Source organism: Empidonax traillii, unplaced genomic scaffold (genome assembly GCF_003031625.1).
Source record: "Empidonax traillii isolate 1590-97213 ecotype Southwest subspecies unplaced genomic scaffold, ASM303162v1 scaffold1:size7828297, whole genome shotgun sequence".
Classification (NCBI taxonomy): Eukaryota; Metazoa; Chordata; class Aves; order Passeriformes; family Tyrannidae; genus Empidonax; species Empidonax traillii.
This window is the reverse complement of record NW_020955194.1, coordinates 1,013,236-1,023,447: the sequence shown is the minus strand read 5'-3', so window position 1 is coordinate 1,023,447 and position 10,212 is coordinate 1,013,236.

Genomic DNA, 10,212 nt, shown 5'->3' with positions numbered 1-10,212 from the left:
AGCCCCAGAATCCCACAAATACCTGATTCTCTCCATCTTCAGTTCAGCTTTGTGTTTAAACAGTGTTGTCTTCTTATGCTCTTGCAGACTTTAAATCCTGTCACATGAAAGGTATTTCCCTTTAAAGAAGAACACTCGTACAAACGGGGAATTTTCATTCTCTGGTAATTTGGGATGCTGACCAGGAGTGCTGCTGATTGCTGTGACCAGGATAATACGCCGTGGCAGAGAGGTTTACATATTTGTCACTGAATGGAGAAGTTAAAATCAAACGGTTGCTGCACATTTCCTCTCTCATTTAATATTTTTATTTGCACTCTTCTCTCTGCACAGTCTTCTGGACAATCCCTTTGTGCTTATGGTTTTCCTGACCCCTTCATTATCCTACATTAACTTCTTGTTAAAGACTTTCCTGCTGTGAAACCTAGAAACTTTCTTCCTTCCCCCAGTGAGATCTTAACTTAGAAAGAACAGTTATAGCAATAATTCAATTGGGGGAAGAAAAAAATAACACAGCTGCTTAGCCATGCTATTCAGTACTAATTTTTTTTTTCTTTTCAACCTTCTTACTTAAATTTTTCACCTTTTTTTAGGAATGGAAGATGTGTGGAGCAGAAATTTTGTTCTCATCTACGTTGAAAACACATAATACTAATTATTCATGCAAAAGTAGTTCTAAATTTAAACAAAAAGTAAAATGCAACCTGAAATACTTTTCTTTTTTTTTTTTTTTTTTTTTTTTTTTTTTTTTTTTTTTTTTTTTTTTTTTTTTTTTTTTGAGGTAACAATCACTCCAGACAATTCAGCTCAATTTTGACTGTTAGGGCACAAGCTTAGCTTCTTGAGATAGATCAAAAATACTCCCAAAATAAACTTTCCTACAGCATTTCCAGCACAGCCTCAAAAAGAGCTGGAGATGAAAAATCTTCGAAGTCTGTTGCACCAAGGCAAGAGGTCAAAGTGCTTGTACAAATTGGTAAAGAAGTCGTGTTTTATCAGTGACAGTGCAATTACAGACGTTTGATTTCTGTTTGTAGGACAAGGTCCTCTCACTGATGGGGAACCCACCAGGCAGGGAAAGAAAGGGATCTTTGTGTGAGCAGCAGCACATGACAGGCATCCCTGTGACTGCCCGGCTGACGCAGCCCAGGCTGCCCTGGCTCGAGCTCTCCCAACTCTTGCTGTGTTCCACTCCCATGAGCTGGAGCCTGCTCAACTCTTCACCAAAAAAAATCAACAAAAAAAACCCCAAACCAAAAACCAACCCACGACGAGAGCCTTTGAAAGAGGTGGCTGTGTTCATTGGCAAAACAAATAGAGAAAAGAAGAACAAACTACAGCCCCCTGGGCAGTGCTTGGCCTGGCTGTTCCCAGAACAAGCTCGTTTCTAGATTGCAGCAGGTATCTTTCTCAGAGCTGAAGGGCTCTCCAAGGAAGTGTTTTTCTTCCTTTTTTTTTTTTTTTTTTTCCCCCTCAGGCATTTCAATGGGTAAGTTAAAAATAAATGAAACAAATCAATGCCTTTTGGCTGCCGCTGTTTCAGCTGATGCCTCCGCTAGCAAAACACAAGCTTGATATGCCTGAGAGCTCTTCATGAGAGGAAAATGGGCTTCTCCACACAAGATTTTACAACTGCAGCCTTCCTTCCTTATGACTTTGAGTAATGTTTTGCTTCTGAATGTTTATGTTTCCCAGCTATCAGTGAATATATGAAATAGCTCTTCTGTGCAGTGGGAAGCAACCTAACAAGCCTGAGCTGCACAAAGCCACTGGGGGAGTCTACAAACGCTTGGAGAGCATGTGATGAGCAACCCAGGTGGATGGTACCACTCAAGGAAGTCCTCTGAAAGAGCCAGGGACAGCACCGTGCCTGGAGAGGAACAGACAACCAGCCCAAGCAAAAGGGGCACCTAAACCTCCAGCTGAATGTAGGTACCCAAATTTGTGGTCTTGGTTGTGGTCTTGCTAGGTCTGAGGGAAAACCTATAGGCAAAAAGAAGGCAAGCTGGGCTGATCTGGGTTTTACAGGGCCAGTCTTACCCTAATTTGGCACTGCAGGAAGCGGATGAGTGGAGGAATAAATAGCACATTGACACAACAGAGAGTTGGGGAAGAAAATAATCTCCTTGGGGTTAAAATTGTATGAAATTCTTGGGTTTATGTGGTTTTATTGGCTGGGACAAAACAACATTGGAGGAGACTGAGAGGACTGAAGATGACTTTTTAGAGAAGTGCCATCAGTCTGGGAACAGAGTCCAACCCCATCAGTATCCCCCAAGAAATTCCATTCAGCTCTTGCAGGGAGTGGAAATTTAGCTCTCCTTCCAAGGCAGAAGCTAAAAGAGGGGCTGAAGAGGTGCACTCATGTTAGGTACAGAGACATCAGGAAAAACTAATGTGTGCATCAACTTCCCAGCCACTACAGAATGACAGGGTGAATGCCACATTTGTAAGTGATCCTAAAAACACCAAATAATTTTGTGAAGGAAGCAAGTGGCAGCAGAATGTTTTAAAAATCCTCTCATACTAGGTATTTTCCTGTGTTTTTGCAAGAGTGGAGAGGCACAAGTACCATTAACAAATAGCCCCCTACTGTAAAAGATCTCATAAGGATGAATTCAAAACTGCCCTTAGGCATTTCACAGGAAGCCAGAAATCATTTTTGGTGGTATAAGGGGTAAGAGGATTTACATACAGGATATTTTAGTAAAAAAGAAAAAAACAGAAGAAGAGCATAGCCAGAGGCTGCTGCCCTGCTGGTCAGGGTAAGGGTACAAAGTTCTTTATTCTACAAAATCTATCTCACCGACCAGAATTTAGCCTGAGATTACTCAAATCTGTGAGTGGACTGTGAAAGGATAGGGTTCCTGTCCAGGGAGACCCATGTCCATTGGAGGAGGTGGTTGAGCCTGGCAAGGGGATGCACCAGAACTAGAGCCTAAGGGTTTCAAGCTCACCATGAACACCCTCCAGACTGAGTGTCCCTCAAACCCTTTTAACTTCCCTTCAAAATTCTCCCTTGGGTTCATGCCTGTTGGCCAGAAGGGGAAGGGAGATGGGCCCAGTTGTGCCCTGTGAAGGCTGTGCTGGTCAGAGACGGGCACTGGGCTGGGCTTCTCCTCCCACAGCACTCAAACCTGTCAGGCACAGCAGGACTGGCAACCAGCTCCTCACCAGAACACCCTGCTTGACCATCCTCTGGTGACCACCAGCTCCTCCTGCTTCATCACCATCCTGCCCAGCTTCCCAACCATGGAACCTGGCCAGGCAGTGCCCAGGGCGTGGAGCCAGCCCTTCTTCTCCCTCTATCTCCCTCCAAAATCCCACAGTGGTCTAGCAGACAGGGAAAGCAGCATGGGGCTGGCTAGCCCCAGGCTTCCTGGCCCTCCAAGAGGAAGGCGGCAGGCCCTCTTACACCATGCTTCAATAATTTACTAGACAGGCACTAACAGCTTCCCCCTCTGTTGCAACAAGCAAGTCAAAAACAGTAGAGCAGAAGCATCCATCTCTGACATTCCTGCAGGTTTTCTGTAATGGATCACTTTTGATTAATTAGCGAAACAAGTTTGAAACAGCCTGCAGGATACTTGGTGTGTGCTTGTGTCTCAGACTGGAACAGGAAACTGAATCTCCCTCTATAAAACACGAACATAAAAAATCTGCCCTTATTGTTTCCACTTTCACAGGGGTCCTCTTTTCTCTGCTGTCCATGTAGAAAAGAAAAAATATCTAAAACATCTTTGTTATCGTGCTAGACATAATAATGCAAAAAAATATTTTTTGATTCACCTTTCTGACCCGTGAGCACAGAGCCATTGCTTGACAGAACCAAGCACAAACACACAGCGTGCCATTTCTCCTGTAGCTTTACTGTCCAGAGTTACATCAGTTAAAAACTGAGCAAGGGACTGGCTTCCTACAGCTTGTTACCAGTTTGACACTTGATGCACAGCTTATCTTTGACCAAGCCCCACGATGCTGAACATGGTACCAATCTCAGCCTGCACGGGCAACACTGACTCTGGAGTCTCTTGAACAGCAGCACGCAGTGTGAAGAAAACGTCTTAAGATGCTCACTCATAAACTTCTGGTTCATTTTATTATATGTTTATTATATATTATAACCACAAAAAAACCCCAAAACCAAACAAACAAAAAAAACCCCAACCAACCAATTAACCAACAGCCAAAAAAAAGAAAAAAATACCATGAAAGACAGCAACTTTATCCATTTTTTTTTTTCCTGAAGAATTAGTCTAAGGCCTTGCACGCTTTCCCACGCTCGCAGATTGCGGGTTATAAATGCGTGGGAGTAATGCAGTTTCGATCAGTCAGGTAGGCTGGGTTTCTGTTAGCTGGCTGCATACCTTTGAGCCCTATCAGCACACAGCGATCAGTGGAATTCCTGGCATTTTTGTCATAGCATCAGAGGCAGTACTTTACAGAGTAAATACCAATGACCTGCTGTTCTGTCAGGGCTCTGTACTTACCTTTTATTTTCAAGTCAAAGGTTAGGCCTATTTATGTAAATCCTCAGCCATGGGCCAAGTAATCTGACCTCCTGGTTTTCATTCTCCTAATTGTTTCAGGTATTTTTCTTGAAAAGTTTGGTCAGTTAAAGCTAGGGATCTTTTTTTTTAAGGCGCCTTTGAAGGGCTCTAGGGGCTTTCATAGCCCACCCAGTTTGCAAAGTGGAAACATCAGTGACCTGATGCCCTGGGCACTTATTTAAAATTCATTACCAGGAAATAAGGTTTTGATATATAGCCCCTCTATGCTGAAGAATATCTTAGGGAACACATGCATGCCATTTTTTACTTTGGATTATGTGATCTCTGAAGCCACATAGAGAGGCAATAATAAATTATACTCCTGTTTGCCCTTCATTTCTAATAAGAAAGTTATTCAGCTGTAGATAGTTTTGACTTCCCACATGCTGGCCACTGCTTACAATTCCTTTGTTACTTCACGCTTGGCCATGCCATTTTATTCATAAAAGGGTGTCCAAAGCTGTATAACAAGAAAAAGAAATTTACTGTTTTTTCAAGCCTTTTCTCTGAGATTCAGCCCTGCTTATATTCTAAGATTAAAAAGCAAGATGAATATCTTCTGAATAAGAGAGAAATACAGCCATTTTACTCCTACATAAAGGAGTACAGCTACTCTAGACTTTGTCCTATCACCCATGGGTATAGAAGCTGTGTATTTCCCATATGACCAAGAATAGCCACAGATAGCTCCATTGTGGAAGTTATTCTCTCCTCTTTTCAGGTATATTAGAACTTGAAACCCTTATCATATCATTGCTTCCACTTCTGACCACGGATAAGCCACATAAAAATGCATGCTATCACATTTCAGCATGTATTACTGCCCTATTCTTCCTCCTGTTAAGTGTCACTTTGAGGTATGCACTGGAAAAAAAGGATAATTACATATATAAGAATAATATGTTCTTTAAAAGATGCTGATACAGGAGCTCATGCTACTGTCAGAGAGCAGCAGCTCTAAACTGGAATTTGGCTTCTGCATTTTAGGTCTGTGGGGACTGAAAGCGCAGTCTGAGAGCTGAAGTTTCAACTTCTGGGGCATTCATTATGCAGCTAATTCTCCAGGTATATTCCTTTTAATTATTGGAATAGTCATTTGTCTGCTCCTGGTGAAAAAAAGGGAATGTAAGAAACCAGGCTAAGTGAGAAGCACCATTTACATTCTTCACTGCTATGTGCTATTGCCTTGAATTAAAATGTTCATTTTTTCAACCCTCAGGTAGCTACAGTCTCATTCTGGGAAAAAAAAAAAATAGTCCTGCATCCTATACCCAGAAACAAAGGAACACTGAGGAAACATCAAGGAAAGAAGGTCAAGTCCCTCCATCTGGAACTGTTAGTAGGTAAAACACATAGGCTGGGCTAGAGTTAACAGAAATTGCCAGGGCAAACAGATGAGAGATGGAGGCATAAAATAATGACAATGGCTGGCAAGTGGAAATAAAAGTCAAACTGTCAGAAAAGGTGAAATTACAGTCGGGCTCCCAGGCCTTCACAAAATGTGGAACCCACACTCACGAGAGAAATTGTATGTTGGGACTTCTCCCCACCTTTCATGATTTCTCAGGCCACTTCCCATGCTTGGCTGCAATTGCTCAATATCTCTGCAGCAACTGCAACTATTAGTTACATGCCAAACTTTGAAAATACTTTGACTTCCTTTGAACTGAAGGAGTCATCATTGTTCGGAAAGGCAAATTCTCAGGGGGCACCATCTGAGACCACGCTCTGAAGCCTTGCTTTCTACTAGTAATACCAAAGTGCACATTTCTATCGATACTTCTGGGCCCCTTAAAGGAGAAGACAGGATCAAATCATTATCAGACTGAGCTCTATTTCTTTTCAAACATAGCTATCTTCCTAACACAGCCTACCCATGCCCAGATGAGCGATGCTAAGATTCACCACAAGCACTTTCAGCGCATGCAGTCAAATTCTCCATGCCTCTGTCAGCCTCACCTTCACCAACACTGAATACATCATGCACATTGGGTTACAAACCACACGAGGGGATGGCATAGAATAAAACCCATGAGTTTGGGGACAGTGAGATCTTCTCTCCTTGGGACCAACCTTGGCACAGGATGAGGCCAAGGCGCTGACACCATCTCATTTGCCTTCCCAAGATATGCCCAAATTAAGCCAGCATCACCCCAGCTGCACAGCAAGGAGCCTTTGTACCTCTCTATATGCCCTGTATGCAAAGTCCAGCTAAAGAGTCCATGCTCAGATAAACTGGGATATAACTTAAAATAGGGGACCGAAGGTCTGTAAGTGGATGCAGAGGAGCAGCAGGAAGGGTAAACTCCTGTAAGCTGTGGTTCCCAAAGAGTCTGACTAATCCAAGTCCTGTCACTTCCTTCTCACCCCAGCCACGAATTCCAGCCAGCTGTTGCATGCCAGTGCAAGGTCTTGCTTTGACCCTGCCTTGAGCTGGTTCAGGGAGTTAAACCAGGTAAAAAGTAATGCTGCAGGAAAAAGCTGAGGACTTCAAGGAGTTTAGTTCCCTGAAGTGGCTCATGTCAACTTCATGCAAATGTCAGTGCTGGCAAGGAGAGAGGGAGCAAGGTTCAGGAACAACTTATGATAGCTCTGGCTTTAGATAGGCCTAAACTGATTTGGACACAAGCCCTTAGACAAAGAGCTAAACTAGTCTGTGTAACGTCACAAACGTGAAATAATTGCCCAAACTACTGCTCACATTCCTATTTACACAGCAAGTCCCTGCTGCAGAAGAGTTCACGAGGACACATTTTTCTGAGGCAACATACATTTTTCTTCTGTGCAGAAAAAACACCATTTTCTTCCAGACACCTCTCAAATGCATCTGCCATCTAAGCTGCTTGACCCTTAATTTTTCTGCTGGGTCCCTAACCAGATATAAGAGCTGAACCCCATGGGCTGTTCAGCATGGCTTGAACAGCTGATCAGATCTCTGCCAGCTTTTACAGGCTTGTTGAAAGACAAAAAGAGCATTCCAGTTCAGCTCAGTTGGACTAGCTAAACCACAGCATTCCCAACTGAGTCCAGCAGGTTTTGACTCAGCGCTATTGTTCTTAGGCACATGGTAGACACAACTCTTACTTGCTTCCTATTTTGTTGTTTTGTTTTGTCCTAAAGCATTGCCTCTCGTTCCTCTCTCTTCTTGGCAGTGTTTCATGGGATTTTGTGTTTTAAACACACAGCTCTCAGAACCGACAATTCTTCTGCAGATATTTCCACTTCCCTCTGTACTCATCCCTTTTCTCTTTACAGACAGTATGATCTTATATCACTTTTGACTAAAAGATACATGATCCTTGACAGCTTCTTGGCCTTACTCCAGAAAAGCACAGTGTTTTATTTACTGTCCATGTAAGCCTGCCTGGAAGTCATAGATAGAGACATAAGCCATTTTCTATTGATGTTTCATTTACCAGTAAAAAGTTTTTAATGTACTTACCTCAAATGTCCACCTCTATAAGTTAACTTATGTTTTCCTACTCACTCTTTCACAAGGGTTCTTATTTTGTGATACACAAGACCCTGACATTAGTTCAGCTGGTTAGAACACGTTGCTAACAACATCAGGGTTTGTCGATTTGAACCCTGTACAGGCCATTTTTAAGAGTAGGACTTGATGACCCTTGTGGGTCCCTTCCACCTCAGAATATTCTGTGAAATGTGTAAAAACTAGTTATGCATATGGTGCACGCAGCAGCCTACCTACCCAGTGACAGGGTTGTCTTATTTAAGACCCCATCATGATCCTCAGTGCTTTATATGGTGTTTACTAGTATGACACGGTCAGTTTTGCCACCTTGGTCAAAGGCACAGAAAACGTATCCCATGTCCTACTGCTGCTGTAGCATTTTGCACACTTCCTCGACACAGACCAGACCCCAAAATTACAGGATTTAGCCACAGTATACACATCTATGCAACTTTAAGAGCTCTGCCTCAAGGCCCAGTCGGGCACAGATGCACACACATCCCTGATCCCCCAGCGTGACCTGTGGCTGTGCACCATTTGGGCCCGGTCCCAGAGCTATCCCAACCAGTGTTCTCCTTCCCTGCCCGAGTGCACCGGGGTTTCCTTCTCCAGGAAGGCAGAGTACACCCTGGCACGGTGCAAACTGGCACGTCCACACAAGCAGATGTGTGGCCAGGAGCCCTGCCTGCGCGGTGCATTTCAGTTTATCCCACAGTGTACAAACAGTCCTTGTGCTCGGGACAAAAATCTTCCCTCAGAGAAGGTGTGAGGACAGTAAGAGTGGAAATGCCTGTGCAAGCTTGCATAGCTGCCTTAATCCCGTGACACAGCCTCTCTCATTTCTTGATTTAAACACCCTCCCTACATCCACATGCCTTTCCTCTCTTTCACTCTCTGCCAGTGGTCTGAAAACCAGCTTGGGCTTTAACCAGAAGTTCACACACAGGAGAAACGGAATGGTTTCCAGCCCTGTGTTCACGCTGCTTGGCTGGGGTGTGAAATGAGGCTTCATTCTCAGGGGAGATATTTGGGTCACAGTCAGGGATGGAGATGACCTACTTCAGTATCCTTGGGAATTTCTTTTACTCTCCATTTCTTACTCAAGAGCCGTGCCCAGACAGATGTACTACCGCAATATCGCAACTGTCCCAGTAAAACCTGCCAGCCCTGGCTGATCTTGGCACCCCTCCTAATACCCCTGGAACCATTCACCCCTCCTGGCTGAGCTGCTGGCATGGGAATAGAGAGAGGATCTCGGCAAGCTGCACCAGGCCATCCTTGCCCTTTGGTAAATGCGCAGGATCGACCCTTTACAGAGGGATGTTTCAGCAGACGCAACGCAATTATGTCAATATCAAGACACAGTGGATTTCTCTCCAACATAATTTCATCAAATCAAGGAAAATGTCCTAATTCCTACAGCGGTAAATTGTCTCCCTCCTTCCACCCCCCCAACCCCCCCCAACTAGATACAGCATTAACCTTCTCTACTCAGGCAACCCACTCACTGGATTGCTGATAGCTGCTAATTAAAAAGGTTTTTAACTGACTGCAAAACTGGACTGAGTGAAATGATGAGTATCACTGCTATAGATATGAATTTTAATTTGGATTTCTGAAGTAGGCAATCACAGCTCAAATATATATATATATATATACACATATATATATATTCATATACATCTTTACTTATATGTTTTTGTGTATTACACAGACTATGGCCCTCCTGTGTGTGTGGAGATGGAGAGAAAGGCAAAGCTTGTGAATTCGAATTTCAGATGCCAAGTGGAAGATGAAGAATTTTTAATCCCTCAGAAATGTTCCTTCCACAAACTAGGAAGAAGTCCACTTTCCAGGATTGCCCAAAGTCTGCCTAAGGGCAATTTCTTCCACCTGGCTTCTGCTGACAAGATCACAGCTCTGGACCCTGGCAGCTGAGACATTGTAGTTGAAAGTAGTTGTAGTTTTGAAGCTCCAAGCCAGAGGTAATAAGACTTTGAAAAGAAGAGAGGGTGTTAACTCTCACTGGATGACTCAGGACATTTCAGTTTTCTCCCAGAGAGCTTTGGATTTAATCTGTTCTTGTTTTCACACCCAAAAATGAAGCAAATTCAGAAGCTGAAGTCTGGTCTGGATGGCTGCAAAAAAAACGCTTGAAATGCGACTTGAGTGAACCCTAGAGGCTCATTA